Raw genomic sequence first — 19153 nt, forward strand, 5'->3', positions numbered from 1 at the left:
ATTTTGCTTTCATGCCACTGCACAGAGGAAGGTATTCGGTTCTGAAGGTGTCAAAATGCATATGTCTGAGCATTGTGGTGGTGCCATCATCATAGTAATGCCAGCTTCTGATGGTTTCAATAGTGTATGTTGTGAAAAACACTCTATCTACCAACTTCCAGTGGGTTGCTAATTGAACAAATAGAAGATTATCAGTACACCAAGCATCCCATGTATCTTGCTGTTGAGCGTCCACGAACAAATTCCAACTCTTTTCCTTCTTGTCTTTGTGAACCTCTACAGACCAAGACTCCTGAAGCTTCTTCACAATCTCCCACTTGATGTTGTCCGGAAACTTCTCAATGAATGCCAAATTTTCCATGGATGGTCATTCTCTCTGTTTCTACTCTTCAGTTTATTCCCAAACAATTTGCCACCAAGATGCAAGTTTCTACTGCTTCAACAGGAAGAGGAAACTGTCCACCACATAGAGCATGCATCATGATGGTGATGTGTTTCCGCCATTGTGGGATGAACTTCTTGTGGAAAGTGGCTTTGATTATGAGGAACTCCAACTCTTCAGTGGAAGAAGGAACTTTACAAACATCCATTGAATTCTTCTCTTCTTGGCAATGCCATTTCCTTCATTTTCAGCCTCTTTTGGTGCTTGTTGATGGCAAGTTTCCCCGGCTACGCACTAAAAACATGGAGCCCCGAGAGGAACACCAAGGAAAAGGGAATTCTCTTGCAAGAAAATCTATCTTGTAACATCAACAAGCTTGTTTATCATGTTTCGTATGATCACAATGAAGAAAAGAACACCAGGCACAACAAGTCTTCATGCAGCATCATGTAGATCTCCCACGGTTTTTAATAGAATCAACCATATTCTTCAATATCTTCACAAAATCCATCAATAGAACAAAGACAAAAAAGGAATACACCATCTTTGAATGGAAATACATCACATAGTATTCATCTTCAATATCTTCATAGTCTTCTCTCTCAATCTCTCATATACAATCACTCTATTTGAGTAGAATTGGCTGTCTCTGAATCTCTCTCTCTCTCTCCATCAATAATACATCATATCCTCACTACAATCTCTCAAAATCACTCTCAATAATCCTTCTTAGGTCATGGATACCCCTCCCAAGAGGTATGTCTAATATGAAGGGTCACCAGAACCACTACAGTGTCCTTTCATAGCTCACTACTGTCACTTCACTCCAGTCTTCACTTGAGTCTTTGGCAGCTACTTCTTCCACTTTTTTCAGCTCTTTTGCACTTGTTTTCACCTCTTTCCAAGGCTAGAAAACTTTCCCAAAGTCACACATACATTCCACAGAAGCATACAGAACAGCTACAGTACAGAACAGAACAGAAGCAGAAGCTCTACAGAAGACCTACAGAAGGTTACAGAAGGTCATCAAAACCTCATAACTCATTCTCAAATAATTCCAAACTCTCACAAACCATTCAATAAGCTTTCACAATATCTCATTCTTCATCAATCAATACTCCATCCCTCCTTACAGAAGACAATCAGAACAAAACAGACCAAAACAGAGCAAAACAGAAGGTATACAGAGCCTATCAAAACCTATCAGAACATCACAGAACCACCAACAAACATCATGAACTTCCAAAACACAATCATTATCATCCAAAACACTCTCAAACCACTTCCAAATCAATCAATCATCTCATAAAATCAACCATTCAGTTCTCAAAAAAACAACAAAAATCAGCCAAAAAACAAATCATTTCAACACTCAATAGTTTCCGGTTTACAACTTTCCTTAAAAGGATATCCAAAAATACGTCCTTTTGCAAGATAACTTGCGTAGGGATCTGCCATCCTTGTTGAGGGTTTTTACCCTTTTTTCTTGTGAATCAATCACAAGACTAAATGATTTCGTACTTGCTGCGCAAGTCCTGCGATGGAATAATCCGTTTAAGATCCTTTAAGCTGACGTATATCGGGCCTAGGGTTTCTTTTTAAGGCTCTCGGGGACATCCCTAGTTCTTTATCTTTACGAATTTTTTTAACCCTACAATAAGGGAAGTAGTCAAGTGCTTAGGGTATGAATATTTCTATGTTTAGATTGGTTTGGATATCTTTTGGAAGGTAATATTAATCGTCTTGTCATAGTTTTGCTATCCTTGTGATAATTTACTTTTCAGTCAATACAATTCAAATTAAACTTCCTTTTTCCTTGCAAATGAACTCATGCCAAATAACAAATATTTCCCTTGCTACGATGTGCAATTAGCAATGATAACTTCCTAGTAATTTGAGCAACGAAAGAAACCTTTCATGAATTTAATCATTTACAATGATTCGTTGGGAAAGGAATAAGACTAATGGTGCAAGATATAATGTCTATACCTTTAGGATTTAACTAAAATATACTACTATAGTAAATGGATAATCTTGCTCGTAATTTATAATGCTTGATGCAATTCGAAGGAAACTAAGTTCTATACATTATCATTCATTCCAATAAGCTAAACTCCTTCATTACAAATAACTCGGACAAATATATCCTATCCTTAACAATTTCTCTTTGCATGATCGACTTAAAACCCAATTAAAGCCAAGAAGAAAAACCTGGTTTTGGGGTGAGATATCCACATGGATACCGGGAGATGACCCTCCTGCGGCTACGCCTTGGACTTTCTTAGAAGGCATTGCAATTGTAGTTTTTTTTAAACGTGGAAGTAGCTTTACAACTCCTCCTTAGAATTCCACCGTCGCTCCCTTGCACCTTTCGTCAAAAGTAGTTTTTTTGAAAAGCTCCCTCCTTGAATTCAGGAATTTGAAAGGGTGTTTTAGAATCTTTTACAACTAAGACCCATTGAAGCCATGGGGAAGGCTTAATGGCCTTTGTAAGCTCGCACGAACGGGAATAAAAAGGTGTGGAAAAGACACAAGGAGCAGGAGAGCTCTGAGGAAAATAATCACGGTAGAGGTTATAAGTAAGGGTCTAAGGACGCTTAGGCAATTTAGGAGAAAAGGGGCTTATGAGGGTTTACACACGTAGGGGGGAAATGATTCCGAGGCCAATGAGGAAGGGCTAAAGGAAAATTAAAAAAAAAACACGGTGGTTGGGTTCCAAATATGGGAAGGGGTATATAATGCTTTTAAACATGGGGGGGGGGGGGGGTAATTAAAAAAAGGTTTCGTAAGGCACAAGAAGGGGGTCTTGGGAGGTTTTAGGACACAGGGGGCAAAAGGGGGCTTAAAGGAATAAAACAGGGTGGGGGGGGTGGGGGTTGGTTCCCAAAGCCAAGGAATGGGCTTAAGGGGGAAAGGGGGCTTAAGAGGCCCCTTAGAAGCTTCCCCCAGGAAGCTTCTAAGGCTTCTATGCCACGTGGGGGGGGGGGGGGAAGAAAGGAAACAACGCCGATCGATGGCGTTCTGATGGTCGGATGCGCAGTCGTGATGGTAGAGGGCATCGACGGCCTGGTATACAGTGGCAACAACGGCAACTTTCCTCCCTCACGAGTTGAACAAAGAGATTCTCTCTCTTCTCGTAGATCAGTCGGCGACAACACTCTCTCCTCACAACAACAACAGGCGATAGCACTCCCTTCACCCTGCGCCCCCTTGATTTAAATAGGGGAGGGGAGGGGGATCCTCCCTTCCCTGCGTGGCATCACGCATGCCTTCTCCCTCACTCCAAGCTCCACCAAGGAGCTTAATCACTCCTATTCCCCTCCCCCTCTAGCTCGTAAGTCGGCTGGGGGGATAAGGGGAAAATTCTTTTTTTTCATTTATCCAATTTCATTTTTATCAAGGCAGTTCATGCATGCCTTCGGGATATTACTCTGTGTGTGTGTGTGTGTGTGAAACCAGGCTCAAGGGATTATGACCATGAATAACCGATGGCATTCTTTTCTCTTCTTAGGGGGTATAAACGAGTAATTTTGAGAACACTCCAATTTAAGATGCAAAGGGACACATAATTAGCAAGTAGCTCTATAAGTTTTAGTAAAACGATAGGATTTTGTAACACATGCCTTCAAAAGTGATATTACCCTTCTATCATAAGGCACATGTTAAGCTTCCTAATGATAACTATTGTAAAAACCTTATGTTTTGTCTTTATCTTTAACATAACATGCACTTTCTTCATACATGTGCATACATATTGTAATATCCCGATTTGCTAATAAAAGAATGTGCGTGAACCTGCCTCAAATGAATATGAAAAATGGGATAAATGATTTTTTTTTTAATTCCCCCCTTATCCCTCCAGCCGACTGACGAGCTGGAGGGGGAGGGAAATAGAAGGAGCAACTAAGCTCCTTGGTGGAGCTTTGATTGGGGGGGACATGCGTGATGACACGCAGGGAGGGAAGATCCCCCTCCCCTCCACTATTTAAACGAGGGGGGCCGCTGGAGATGAGGAGGCTAGAGCCGTGAGGAATAGAGGAAGAAGGGTCGGAAGAGGCCGTGCCGCTGCTGCGTCGTGTGGCAACCAAGAGAGAGGGAGGAACAGAAGGCGCTGAGGCCATGGCCATAGAAGCTGTCGACGTGTGAGAGGGAGGACTTGGAGGAGCATTCTGCCAGTCGAGGGGTGTCTTCCCAGCGCCTCTGCCTCTGCCGCCAGGCTGGGTCGACAGCCCAGTCGTTGATTCCCTTTTTTTCCCCCCACGTGGCCTGCGTAAACTTCCAGAAGGCCCTTGGAAGATTCCAAGGGGCCTTCTTAAGCCCCTTTTCCATAAGGCCCTTGTTTGTCCCCCCCCCCCCCCCCCCCCCCCCGTTTTAATCCCCATAAGGCCCTTGTTCCCCCACCTCTCGGATTTAATCCCCCCTAAGCCCCCTTGTTTCCCCCCCCCCCCACTCCTCTTAGCTCTTTAGGCTATTCGAGTCACACCCATAGGCTCCTTGAAGATTTTCATTCTCTTTCATTGATTCCTTTATTCACTTTTTAGATATTTTTGTGCATGTGCTCTCTTAGTTGAGCTTTGTTTTCTTAGTTTTATTAAACAAGCCGATGTCCACACCCCCCCCCCCCCCCCAATGTCCTAAAATCCCCCAAGACCCCCTTCCTATAGTTTTCCCCGTGTTTTATTCCACTAAGCCCTTTTCACCCTCATAACTCTTTTTTTTTTCCCACAACTCCCTAAGTTTTCCTCGTAATCCCTTGTATCCCCCTTATTATTTTCCCCCCTGAACCTAAAAAAAATCCAATTCATCATCATGGCCTCGTATGATATCCCGTAAGGGAAAAGTAGCCTTGAGAGAAAAGACAGGGAAAAAGGTAGAGGGAGTGAAAAGAAGGAGTGAAGGAGGAAGAGTGGGAAAAAGATCAAAGAAAGGGAAGGAAGGAGAATAAGTGCTTTCTATTCCTTCTACCCCAAGTCAAAATCCTACAAGGGTTCCGTGGTTGAAAAACCACACTCCCCCATAAACTTTTTTTGGATCTAAAGAGATGGTGGAATTCCAGAAGAAAGAGAAAAAGACTATCTCACATTCGAACTATGATGCCACCGAAAAAAGTCCAAGGTGTAGCTGGGGGAGGGTCTTCTCCCGGTATCCATGTGGATATCTCACCACAAAACCAGGTTTTTCTTCTTGGCTTTAATCCGGTTTTAAGTCGATCATGCAAAGAAAATTTGTTAAGGATAGGATATATTTGTTCGAGTTATTTGTAACGAAGGAGTTTAGCTTATGAATGACAATGTATAGAACTTAGCTTTCTTCAAATTGCATCAAGCATTATAAATTACGAGCAAGATTAACCATTTACTATAGCAGTATATTTTAGTTAAATCCTAAGGTGTAGAAATTATATCTTACACCATTAGTCTTATTCCTTTCGCAACGAATCGTTGTAAATGGTTAAATTCATGAAAGGTTATTTCGATGCTCAAATTACTAGGAAGTTATCTTTGCTAATTGTACATCTTAGCAAGGCAAATGTTGTTATTTGGCATGAGTTCATCTGTAATTAAAACGAAAGTCAAAATTAAGCTGTATTGACTGGAAGTAAATTGTCACAAGGATAGAAAAACCGTGACAAGACGATTAATGTTACCTTTCGAAAGATAACTAAACCAATCTTAACATAGAAATATTTATACCCTAAGCACTTGACTACTTTCCTTATTGTAGGGTTAATAAATTCATAAAGATAAGGAACTAGGGTTTGTCCCTAAGGTTCTTAAAAGAAGAAACCCTAGGCCTGACATACGTCAGCTTAAGAATCTAATCAGATTATTCCATCGCAGGACTTGCGCAACAGGTATGAAATCATTTAGTCTTGTGATTGATTCACAAGGAGAAAGGGTAAAAACCCTCATCAAGGATGGCAGTTCCCTACGCAAGTTATCTTGCAAAAGGATGTATTTTTGGATATCCTTGTAAATAAGGAAAGTTGTAAACCGAAAACTAGCATATCTAAGGAACTTTAGGGTTAACCAAGTTGGGTATGCCCTACACCGGAATGTAAAAGACCTTGCCATTTACAAGACACCTTGGGAATGAGTGCTGTTACACTCAAAAGGAAAGAACACTTCCTTAGCAGTTTGCCAAACAACTGGGTTGATTAATGGAAATGTTTGTGCTTGCTAGAGATTTTAGGGCTCTATTTGAATTATGAATTACAAATTAAATGAGTACCTATACTTCAGGTTAAAGGCCTGAAGGGAGAGGCAGCTTCAGTTACCCCCGACTACCTGCCTAACCCTAACCAAGGGTGTTGTTGACCACGCCGGGAACATGGACCGAACCCGCCGCGAGAGGTCTCTCCATTGAGGTCTACTTGGAGTACGAGGATGCTTGGGTGTCGGGAGGGCCCTGGCCATAAATCCCTCGCCTTCCGGGTCTTGCACAAGAGGCTAGTGTGACTTGGGATTGGATCTCAAGGCCCGCATACTAGTTGACGGCGGGCAAAAGCTTGGAATAGTGATCCCTGGGGATTACTGGATAGCCTTTGAGCAGATTATGGACAAGCCTACGGGCAGAACTCCTTGTATTTCAAAGATAAAATGATGAAATGTTAAAAGAACTTGCTTGATATTGTTTTTCTATGTCACGTGATAAGATTACGTGAAGGAACCAGTGCTTAACAGGGTTAATTAAAGAAGCTGATTGTTATATGTCAAATTAATGTGTTAGATAATTACATAACTAAAACAATCTGAGGAAAGTGCAGAGGATGGACCATGGGTCCGTCCTACGGTTGGGTGGTCCCGGTTAGCTGGGAACTTTACTCAAAAATCTGGAAGAATAGCAGGATGATCATCATCATCAAAACGAATAACGAGAACGATGAGCTAGAGTTATGTCTTACCCGATTTGCGCTGTTTTAGGGGAACGGAATGGGACTATGCCTTATGGTAGAGAGGTTGAGCCCTGCATCCCTCTCGTTTCCCATTCTCCTTGAACCAAGTGCAGTGTGAATCCGCTTCGGACCTGGCGTTTCTGCGTAAAGTAGTTCGCTCGGGTCTGACGCTAGTTGCTGTTAGCTAATGACCAAACAGGAAAACCCTAATTCTGGTCAATCCTAAGTGGGAAATAGCCAGGATACTTTCACTACATGGCAGACGCGGGAAGACCTAGATCGCAAAACCCGTAATATTCCATGGGAGTGTCGGGTGGAGTTTTCTAGACATCCTTTCCGATGGACTACTAAGATGTGTCCTGGATGATACTAGGGGATACATTACAAGTTGGTATCAGAGCCGACCAACAACAGAATTGTTTTTATGAGATCTCAATAAAAATGAAGTAAAGAAATTATTGCTGTCCAAACATTTTCTCATCTTCAAATGCTGTCTTGCAGAACTATGAAGTGTGGAACAAGTTTTTGGTATTTCGGGTCATGTTTATGACTGCAATGCATTCTTCGCTTTATAGACAAAGAATTGGGATGATGAACATCCTAGAACAGATTTATAATCCATCACCTCTTTACATAGAACGAAGATGGACGTGGTCTTCAGGAATCTACTATATAGCCGCCCACGGGTTTGCTTATCTACAGACCAACCTAAAGAGGATCAAGTGGTTGGAAGACTTGAAAGTCGTGAAGTTGTTCATTTTTGTGGAAGCTCACGTAAAATCGACTTTACATATTCAAGGTCGGAGGGTTGAAATGAACTCATATGTATATGAGGAAGTAACCCGTATAATCCCAACTGACAGGATTAAAGTGTTGGGCCGCCATGAGAAGTATGGATTCCAATGGAAAAGGTATCCTGAACTTCCAATGAACTATCGATTCCTAAAGATCCATGACCCAAAACCCTACTATTACACAGTTCATGTAGACAAATGCAATACAACGTTATTCTCCCCAAACTGAATGTAATGATTGGATTATCATCACACGAAACGTTGTATAAGGCTATGCCCATGTAAATACAAATAAAGACTTCTTTTATCAATATCTGGCTGTGCATAAGAAATGTTAAAAAGTTAAGTAGTTACATTGTTTACGAGATAGCTGATTTAGAAATGAAAGATAAGCTAATGTCGATTATCATATAATAACGTTAAGAAAACTTTTAACCAGGCACAACCCCAGGTACAGGTTCCAAATTCGCCCCCTACATCAAGTACTGTTGTGACCCAGGAGAAGAAGTTTCTCCTCAAGCAAATAAAGCCACCCGAGTTTGACGGGAGAGGCAGATTCATCCAGTCAGATGCTGAAATTTGGATTGAATCCATGGAGGATTACTTTGAAGTAGCTGGTACTGCATCTACCAATCAGGCCATGCTCGCCAAGTTAAAACTCACCGGCAAAACCAGACTTTGGTGGAAGCAATGGTGCAGGGATCAAGGGACTTCAGAGGGGTCCGTTACCTGGGAGAAGTTGAAGAAAGCCGTGCAGGGAAGATATTTGTCACCTGCATATCATACGCAGAAAATGAATGAGTTCTACGAGCTAAAACAGCTAGGACTCACCCTTGACGCATACTACTCTAAATTCGTCTCACTCTTAAAGTATGTGCCACAGATGGACATGACACAACAAGTGTCCAAATTTTTTGCGGGCTTAAATCCACCCATAAATACCTATAATTTAGAATACATTACTACTTGAAATTTGTGAGTTTCATCTCTCATGGATGCACTCATTCGAATAGTTTTAATCCATCCTATTATTTAGAATACCTATTATTTAGAGATGAAACTATGAAATTTGTGACTTCAAGTAGTAATTGATTTAATCCAGCATGTATGATAATATGATCCATTACTACTTGAAGTCGGATCTTACATTCAACCACCAAAACTCACGGACCGCTTATTGTTTCAAGTATTTCAAGTGAGTGACTAATGGCTATCTCTCACCTAGCCATACGTGCTCTCAATCCTATGAGTGTAGTAAGCTTACATTGATGCTTGATTGAGTAGCCTCCTCCCTCAAGCACTCCGATAGCTCCATGACCCAAGATGCGAGCTCAAGCAAGCTCAATCCTATACCTTCAAGCTCCATCCTCCATAGCCACATGTGGGAGACAAGTGTAGAGAAGAGAAGAGAAGAAGAGAGGAGAAGATGGAAAGCTTCTCCACCATAGTCTCTTATCCTTACACACTCACTCCCTCATGCTCTCACACTCCCTCTCTCAAACACAAGCACATGAAAAATCAAGGAGAATAGAATAAGAGAGCCACTTTAGCCACATATCAAGAATGAGCTCTTCCATTCACTTTTTGGTTTTTATACATGCCCTTATCTCTTTAGGTACCCATCTCCTTGTTACATGACTAGGCATCTTGCCAAGGTCCTATTTTCTTATTCCCTTCTATTTACATTATCCCTTCACCTAGCTCGTCTACTCTTTACAATTTTCATAGGAGGGAGCTTGGTGCTCTTTTAAAATTTTGGGGATGCCTTTGCATTTTAAAATGTAACATTCCCCTTTGCCTTCTTTGCGGTTGCCTTTGCACATTTGTCCTTTTCCTCTCTTGTTTTGTCATTTGGGTATGCATTTTTAAAATTTTATTGGATTTATTTTGAATTTATTTTTCCTTATTTTGCATTGGGATTGATAGTACCCCCCTTCTAGTCAAGTGCCAGTCCCATGGCACTTGTGGGTCTTTGTTGATGAGAGGGCTTAGTGATTAAAGGGCTATCATGTGATTGATGATAGGGATCTTACAGGGATTTAACATGGAATAGAAGCATGTGTAAATAAAGACAAAGTGCACTTAAATCATAACACTAATATATGATTTACACTAATATCACTACTACATAGAAAATGTATACACAAATCACATGACCAAAAAAGAAGGGTGTGTGAGCTCTAGGGATCCAAGGGTGAGCTATAGATCATCGCCATTTGAAAGCTCATCCTACCGTAAAGGAGCATCGAACAAACTCTCCAAAAAAAGAAACAACTACACATCAATCCACCATACAATAATGCATTCTAATTAAAGACAAGAAGAGTGAATTACAGGGCCACCGCGTCCATACAATTGGTCGATCAATGCAGTGAGACCGTGCCTCTCTGCATATCGAGTCTCAAGGCCGGTCGAATCACAATTTGTAATGGAGTGCTGCAAAGGAAACAAAATACTAACTATTAGAAACACGATTTTCAGTACAAAGGATATTGCAAAAAAAAAAGCAAGAAAAACAAAAGAAAAACTTACAAAGTCCTCCAGATATGTCCTGTGGCCGCCACTCCCAAGATGATGGACCACTCCGACCTCTAGTTGTGCCCTCACTGCCTCTTGCTTTTATCTCCAATGTCTTGGAGAATTTGTAGCCTCCTCCCTCAGTCGGCGCCAATCGTCCGCGTATAGCCACTCGGGCTTTGTAGGCCTACCCTTGAGTGCCTTGCGTCTGTCCAATCATCTGTGTGACATATATGCATGCATGCACTACATCATCCAGCCCGTAGAAAACCTATCTGCCGGCTAGTACCAGAAACTCCTCATGCAAGGATGGTAATATGTAGTGCTTGCTCCCCTTTGATATATTTTTCCAATGATCCAAGACGTTGTGCCAAAAAACTTGTTGGCACAACTCTCTCATACAAGCCATCACCCTCCTTCCCTCATCATTCATGATGATGGCTCTTGACCTATCATCTACAAGGTAGGCATACCCCTCTCGAGTATGCCTAAGATAGGTCCTCCCAGGTGTTCCAGGGCAGACAAAAGGTCGCAATGTTTAATAATGTTGTAGATTTTGGAAAACTAGCAATCAACTTGATAAATTTCCACAATGATATTGCATTTTAGAGGGTTTACTATGACGTATTGTATCAATGGATTAAAAAATATTAACTTTGCATTAGGAGTCAAGACACATGCACAATTCATGCTTACACAGTGAATGTTGACCACTTTCAAAGAAAGCTAAATAAAAGTTGACGCCATCCAAATTTTTTCTCAAAGTATAAATAGGATAATTCATACTTGGAGCATCCACTTACTCAATTCATTGACAAATCGCTTATAAGGGTACATAAGATATGCATTTTAAGTAAGATCATTTTTTAAAGATTTATATTACCATGCTCTATATGATTTAAATTGATTATGCTAACATCATTTGTTTTCTATGCAGGTGACCTTTGTGGATACTTAGATTATTAGGATGAGTCGAGGGATGAGGGATGAGGAGTTGCAAGATACCTTCACGTGCATGTCTCTAGATTAGATGGTGAGATTCAGAGGTATGGTAGACCACGAGCTCTCTCAGACATCGTCAGGCTGCTCTATTAGATCTACTTCAGCGCAATCAGATGCTTCAGTTTTGAGCAGACAAGGTCGATGCTCCCTAGACTTGGGCCAGACGGAGAGAGTGCTTCAGGGTCAGGGGGATGCTGCAGAGATTCAAATGCAAAGAACCCATGGTCAGCTCAAGATACAAGTGCTACTCCTTGCTCTGGTGGCGGTTCCAGAGAGCATGGCTCAGGTGGTTGCTATGGAGGCACGGGCACGGTGTCTCCATCTCGTCGTTCTGCTGGACTTGCATCACCTCCGGGATTTGTCACACATGTGGGGATATCTTCTCCAGTCACACTGGCTTTTGCTCAGCCGTCCCTAGGTGTGGTACCCCTTTAGGTGCTAGTCCAATAGATACTACCCTAGTCGGTATACCAGATGTAGAGGGGTCTCCTGGATATGCACGGGAGCATGGTCATAGGTGGGAATCAAAGTGCACTTGTTCACAAGCACACAGAACAAACAAAATAGGGAGGGAGGTGTTTATTGTAAGCTTGATGGATTGGCTAGCGCTAGAGGTGAGATGGGAAACTCATAAGTGTTATTAGAGTTGGAGAAGAATTCCACCACCATGCTCAGAAACGTATTTGGTCTTTGTATGTGAGTGGAATGGGCATTCTCAAGGGAAGTTGTGGCAAGCTTGGAGGGGCTAAGGTGGCGATTAGATTGGGAGAAGAATTCATAGCATGAAAAGGATAATAATTTGCATATACAATGCTTAAGGCATGCCCTCTCTTTTGTATGGGAGCAAGGAACATGATTCCCATCTTATGTATTTACAGGGCTCTTTCTCAATCCTTTGTCTATGACTTTGTGCATATTTGGACCTTTGAAAGAAATGGCATGGTCCATTATGTAAAATGCTGTATTGTTTCTGTAAAATGGTCTTCAAATATTCAAAGTCTGCAACAACATCTATGAAATAGAGCGAGAGCGTGAGGGGAGGGAGGAAGGCATAATCACTTTATTTCTCCCTCATTGCAAGGCAAGAAGATTCCTATGGCAAGAGAAGTTGAACACTCTTTTAAAATATCCAAGAGTGTTCAAATAACTAGACATGTTGGACCCTCACGAGGTATTTGTAGAAAAATATATTGGGCAGATGAAAGAGCCCTTAAGCTATGGTACAGTTACTTTGGCCTTTAAAAATAAGGATCGGCATTACTCTTGCTCTAGACTTGGATGAGAGTGCCAGTGAAGACTCGAGTGTTTTATGGCTCAAGACTCAATCTATGAATGGAAAAACATTACGTCCACATGTAGGTTCTATCCCAGCCTTCAAGTTCAAAAAGGGCATGGGGTTTGGAATTCCTAGATTTTTTAAAAGTATGCCAAAACCATTGAATAGTTTGATGGAAGGCCCTAGATTGAGCTGGTGCCTGGATATGATCATGACCACACTCGAGGCTGCTCTACCCTTTCATATTGGTATGATGCATTGGGCAACTCATTTCAGGTCAATATTTTTGCGTACCATCTTTCACCATTGAAAGAATTATATCCGCAAGGTTTAACAGTTCTGTCCTTATTCTCGGGCCTTGGTGGGCAAAAGTGGCATTGCACAAATTGGGTATAATTTTGAAGGCTATCGTTATTGTGGAGATCAATGATAAATGTAACAACATAATAGCCAGCTGGTGGAACAAAACTGGCCAAACAGGCCGATTTCAAATGGAGGATGATGTTAGAGATTTTACTAATAATAAGTTGGCTGAGATTGTGGATGAGATTTTCTTTAACAAGATTCTCTCTCTCTACTACTACTACAACAACAAAAAAAACAACAACAATAAGAACAATAAAAAACAAGAACACCACTACTACTACTACAACCACGACTACAATGACTATAACTATGACGACCACCACCACCACAACCATGACCAAAACTACTGACTATCGACTACCAACCACTGACTATGACTACGACTATGACTATGACTATGACTATGACCAGGACCACGACCATGACCACGACCACGACCATGACCACGATCACAACTACAACTATGACTAGGGCTATGACTACAACCACGACCATGACCATGACTATGACTACCACTACCATGACTACGACTACGACTATGACTACAACCAAGACTATGACTACCACTACCACGACTATGACTACAACCATGACTACGACCACGACCATGACTACAACTACGACTATGACTATGACTATAACCATGACCACGACCACGACTATGACTACCACTACCACTATAATAAACAACAAAAGAAGAAACTACTACTACTACTACTACTACTACTACTACTACTACTACTACTACTACTATTACAAATAAAAAAACTAGACAACAATAAACAAAAAAACAAAAAAAACTATTACTACAACAACAACAACAACAATAACAATAACAAACAAGAAAACCACTACCACTACTCCTGCAATCACAACTACGACTACGGTGACTATGACTATGACCACGACTATAACTACAACTATGACTATGACCACGACCACGACCATGACTATGACTACGACAACGACTACCACTACCACTACCACTACCACTACCACTACCACTACCATTACCACTATAATAAACAAGAAAATAAAAGAAAAAAAAACAACAACATCTACTACTACTACAATAACAATAAACAAGAAAATATGAAAAAACTATTACTACTACTACTACTACAACAAAAAACAAGAAAACTAAACAACAATAAACAAGAAAAGGAAAAAAACTACGTCTACTACTATAACAACAACAAACAAGAAAACAACAACCTCTCCCTCCCTCTCCCTCTCCCTCTCTTTCTCTCTTTCCCTATTATGTTTAATGTTTCCCTCTCTTCCTCTCCCTCCCTCTCTCTCTTCCTCTCCCTCTCTTTCTCTATTATGTTTAATGTTTCCCTCTATTCCTCTCCCTCTCTTTCCTCTCCGTCCCTCTCCCTCTCCCTCTTTGTCTCCCTCCCTCTCTCATTTCCTCTCTCTCTCTCCCTCTCTCATTTCCTCTCCCTCCCTCTCCCTCTCCCTCTCTTTCTCTCTCATTTCCTCTCCCTCTCTCAATACACATGAATTTTAACAAAAACAAGTAAAAGAGAAAGAGAAAACACAAAAAAAAAGCAATAAGGAACAATGCACTCACCATAAAGGCTCAAAGATAAATTCGGCGGCTCCTCTTCGCCCTCCGTACACTTCCTCCTCTTCTTCGCGAATGGTGGTGGTGAGAAGCTTTCCTTCTCCCTCTTTCTCCCTTTCTCTCACCCTCCCTCTCAAATGCAAGATGTTTTCTCTTCCTTTCGCTCTCCCTTTTACTCTCTCTTTTGTAAGATAACATACTCGGGTTTTGGCCAACATTTTTTTTGTCTCAGTATCATCGCTATTTGCGTCTCTATTTGTGTCACTATTAGCATCGCATTTGCGACGCTAATAGCAATGTAAAAAGCGACGCCGCTATTTTGCGTCGAAAACTTCCTTGTAGTGGAGACTTCGACCAGGGCAACCTAGTACTATTACACATAGTGAAAGACCATAAACAAAAGATGAAGTTTAGGGGATTAGGGCCTTTTACAGTCCACACTATTAGCCAAACCAACAATTTAGATCTCAAGTCCCTAGATAGAGAGGGTATAGTCTTCTTCAATGGTAGCTGCATAATGAAGTACTATCCTCCCACATATATGCACTCCACAAGCCTCTGATACTAGAGCCCCCTATGAACATACGAGTTGCCACAATAACAAAGATTGAGGACAAAGATGAGAAAGCAGTGGCACCTGATTACCTACACATAACAATCATCACCCAACAAATGCATACTTTCAATGTATTGATTGATGAGGGGGAAAACTTTAATATCTTAACTCACGATCATTGGACTCTCATTGTTTGATCATTTTGCGGTCAATCATATACACTTTTGAAAAAGTACAAACTGGTAGTCTCTATCAAGTTTGAGAGCATACCCATGGTATTTTATGTATTGCCAAATACAAAGGATGCTGGCAAGGAATCATTGTTACAATACACATTTAAGAAGCAAGCACATTGCAATGTTGATTACGAGTCGCAGCACATTCACCTTGCCAACGACAATGTATGCATAGTGAGAGATTTCAAGAAGGCCAATGCAACTCCATCAAGGCCCGCAAAGCCACTGATAGATAAACCTACAACCAAGTCTAAGGAGAGGGGTAGTGACTTGTCACAACCCACCAAGCATCAATGCCAGCAATTAGCTGAGAATATAACTAAGGCCAATAAACCCAAGTTCAAATGGTTGCCTAAGCACCAAGGACCACCACCAAGAAATAAGCAAACACACACAACCTTATGCTCCTAGAAACTCATACTCAAGATCTAGTAGACAAAGAAGACATTATAGGCATAGAAAAACGGTCAAGCCATGATGGGTCTCCAAAACCCTATTACAAGTGCAAGGCTATGATGAGGGAAATATCTGAATATGGGTACCTAAAGCCAAGATTGCGAAGGGAAACACTCGTGCCACCCTTAAGCTTTTCTACATAAGACCACACAATAGTCAAGGAACTGAAACCATAGGAGACTCAAGTTGTGAAGCCTATAGATTCCAAAACCGCTAAGCCTGCAAATCCTCAACAAGTATACTGACGGAAACCATAGCTTGCTACTTCCAAACCACCTCAACCTAGTGATGCTAGTGTCACAAGGGAATCATAAGCATCCAACAGTATAACATTAGCATCACAAACCATGCCTATCACACAAGAGGTTAAATCGTGCCCTTAGGATCAACCAAAGTCACAAACACCAGTTGTTGAGCTATCTAGTCCACTGTCAAATCCCAATCTTGTGTAGGCCTTAACCCTCTTATGAGTGGCAATCCATCCTTACCTTGGCCTGTGGCTTAGCTAAAAATATGAGGGATGACTTTATCACTTGGATTGGATATTTGGTTGTTATATTTACCATGCTTTCTTAAAGCTATGAGCAATTAGAATTAGGTCTTTTAGAAGAGCCTTTAGCAATAGAAGTGCGTACACTACCTTAGACATAGGAGAAATAAAAATTCATGTTTGTAAAGGCAAGAGCACTGTCTCTGCCATAAACTAGAAAATTAAAGAGTTGAAAAACTTGGTCGACAACAATTCCTCTTTCTTGGAAAAATTGTATGCTCTCCAACTTCAATGGGAGCACGAGGGCTACCAAATTATGAAAAATGTTGAGCAAATACATGCAATCAAAACCTCTAATTATGACTCAAATTATGTAGCTCCCACCTCCTATACGGTATTGACAATTACTCACAACTGACCTCTATAAGAGCATGTTATGACACACCCCTATTTAGATTGCATCCTTACTGAGGAATAGCTACACGTTGCAAACAAAATCAACTCCGGTGACTTCCTAATGGATGTCCTCACCTATATTACTCACATAGGCATCCAACCTTTTGACATGGGCCACTATGCTAGCTTGGAGTATAACCCACACTTCTACACTTGACTCATGTGGAAGTAAAGCACCCTGAGTATGTGTTGAATGCCCTTGACCCTTCAATCTATAATATTGAAAGGATTCACATCATTCAAGGGGAGAGGGGATAAGGTGGAAATAAATTGGAAATCAAAACACCAAAAAGTAAACAAAACAAATATGGAAAGGAAAAATACACAATAAGGGAACCTTAAAATTGAAACCTAAAAGAGAAAAGAATAGAAAAGTGATTTTATACTTAAAAATAATGAGAAAATGCTTGCTTAGAATAAATGAATTCCTTGAAGTGAAAATTTTGTTGCAATCCCTTTGTTTTCTTGTAGATAAAATGGTCTTACAAATGAGCTAATGGAAGCTTGTTGTGCTACAATAGGAGCTAGAAATGGCTGGACAGTAAGACCATGCCCATCGACTTCCGTCCACGAAAAAAGAGAGAAGAGGATATGGACTTGCCCTTGAGAATCGGGCCTAAAATAAGTTGAAGTTTAGGACCATCCATAATGTCAACAAGGTGGTGTGGCGAAGGAGGAAGATCCAAAAGATTGATAGAACAATGCAACCTAGCAAAGTACATTGAGAAGTTTCGGCAGGAGGACGACTACAATCGGTGCATAGAGTTCTTGAGAACCTATTAATCTAATAGGGCATGTGGCACGGTGACTGTGGGAAGAGTCAAAGAGGCCAAACACGTGCATGTAGAGTTGAGCAAGGCCTTGGTGGAGAAGGCACTAGGGTTAGCACATAAGATGGAGAGGAGACCAAAAAGAGATGTCTATGCCATGCTCAACATGAATAAGGACCAAGTCCTAAAAAATGATGACATCAACATTTAGGATATCCTTGACCCTGAACTAAGACTCAAGGGGCCAAGGTCATCCACATGTTTATTTCAATCCAAAGGTACAACTCACTCATGCATAGGCTTGGAGTGCCTCCGTTGGGGAGCCTAACAACCCATTTGCTTGATGAGATTGATTAGAATGGCTATGTGTACAAGATGATTGATCAATCTGCCAAACCAGTGGCCTTAGGGAGAAAGCTCGCTGGTGAGCATCCCTAGCATCAAAAGCTAGAGCATATAGAAAGAAACTTGCCTCAAAAGCTTCATTCATAGGGTTTGGTGGAGTATTAACTGCCCTCATCCAAGAGGTAGTGGGAGGGGTGGTAGGTGAAGAGAAAGTAGGAGAGACACCCTAGAAGACACCCCCTCATGAGTAAGAACAGTCTAATGAAAGAATAGTAAGTGAGGGAGAAGAACAAGAGACACAATCCAACCAAGAAGGGCTTAAAAATCCAAAGAAGAAGACTCCCAATAAGTATCAATAAGAATCTAGGGAGAGAATGACAAAAAAAGAAACGATCGAGTTGCAAAAGACACAAAAAGAGTCAAAGAAGGCTGAAGAAGAGAGACAGAGGAAAGAAGAAGCCAAATTGCAAAGGATACAAGAGGAGTCTAAGAGAGCCAAAGAGGAAAGAAAGATGAGAGCAAAAGTATAGGCAGAAGAGGTATGCAGAAAGGAAGATGAAGACATGGCTCAAGCATTACGCATGTCGGTAAAGCAACCCTCCAGGTAGGAGGAGTTGGTTTCCATGAGTCCGTGAGGAGAAGAAGGCCGAAGCACTAGTGCCCAAGTACTAGAAAGTATAGCACCACACCAAAATAAAAGGCAAGGGCAAGATCCCATTACATCCAATTCCATCTATGCTTCTGTCTACTACCCTAGCTACCACAACCACCCAAGGTACCTCAAGCATGGTGGATGCAAGAAGTCGCATGGCTTGGATGCAATTCCTAGTCAATACAATGCAAGAGATAGCTCAAGATTCAAGTGGAGAATCCTTGAATACTAGAACAAAGAGATTGGAAACTATAGATGCAAAATCAAGACAAGACCCAAACAAGAAAAAAAATAGAGGCATCCACAATGTCCATCCCTACATCAATGTTGCCACCAATGTGCTACAATGAGTACAACAAATATCTCCTTTCATAGCTAGAGACAACTAAG

Source organism: Lygodium microphyllum, chromosome 15, assembly GCF_053477565.2.
Source record: "Lygodium microphyllum isolate KBCC chromosome 15, Lygodium_microphyllum_v1.1.10, whole genome shotgun sequence".
Lineage (NCBI taxonomy): Eukaryota > Viridiplantae > Streptophyta > Polypodiopsida > Schizaeales > Lygodiaceae > Lygodium > Lygodium microphyllum.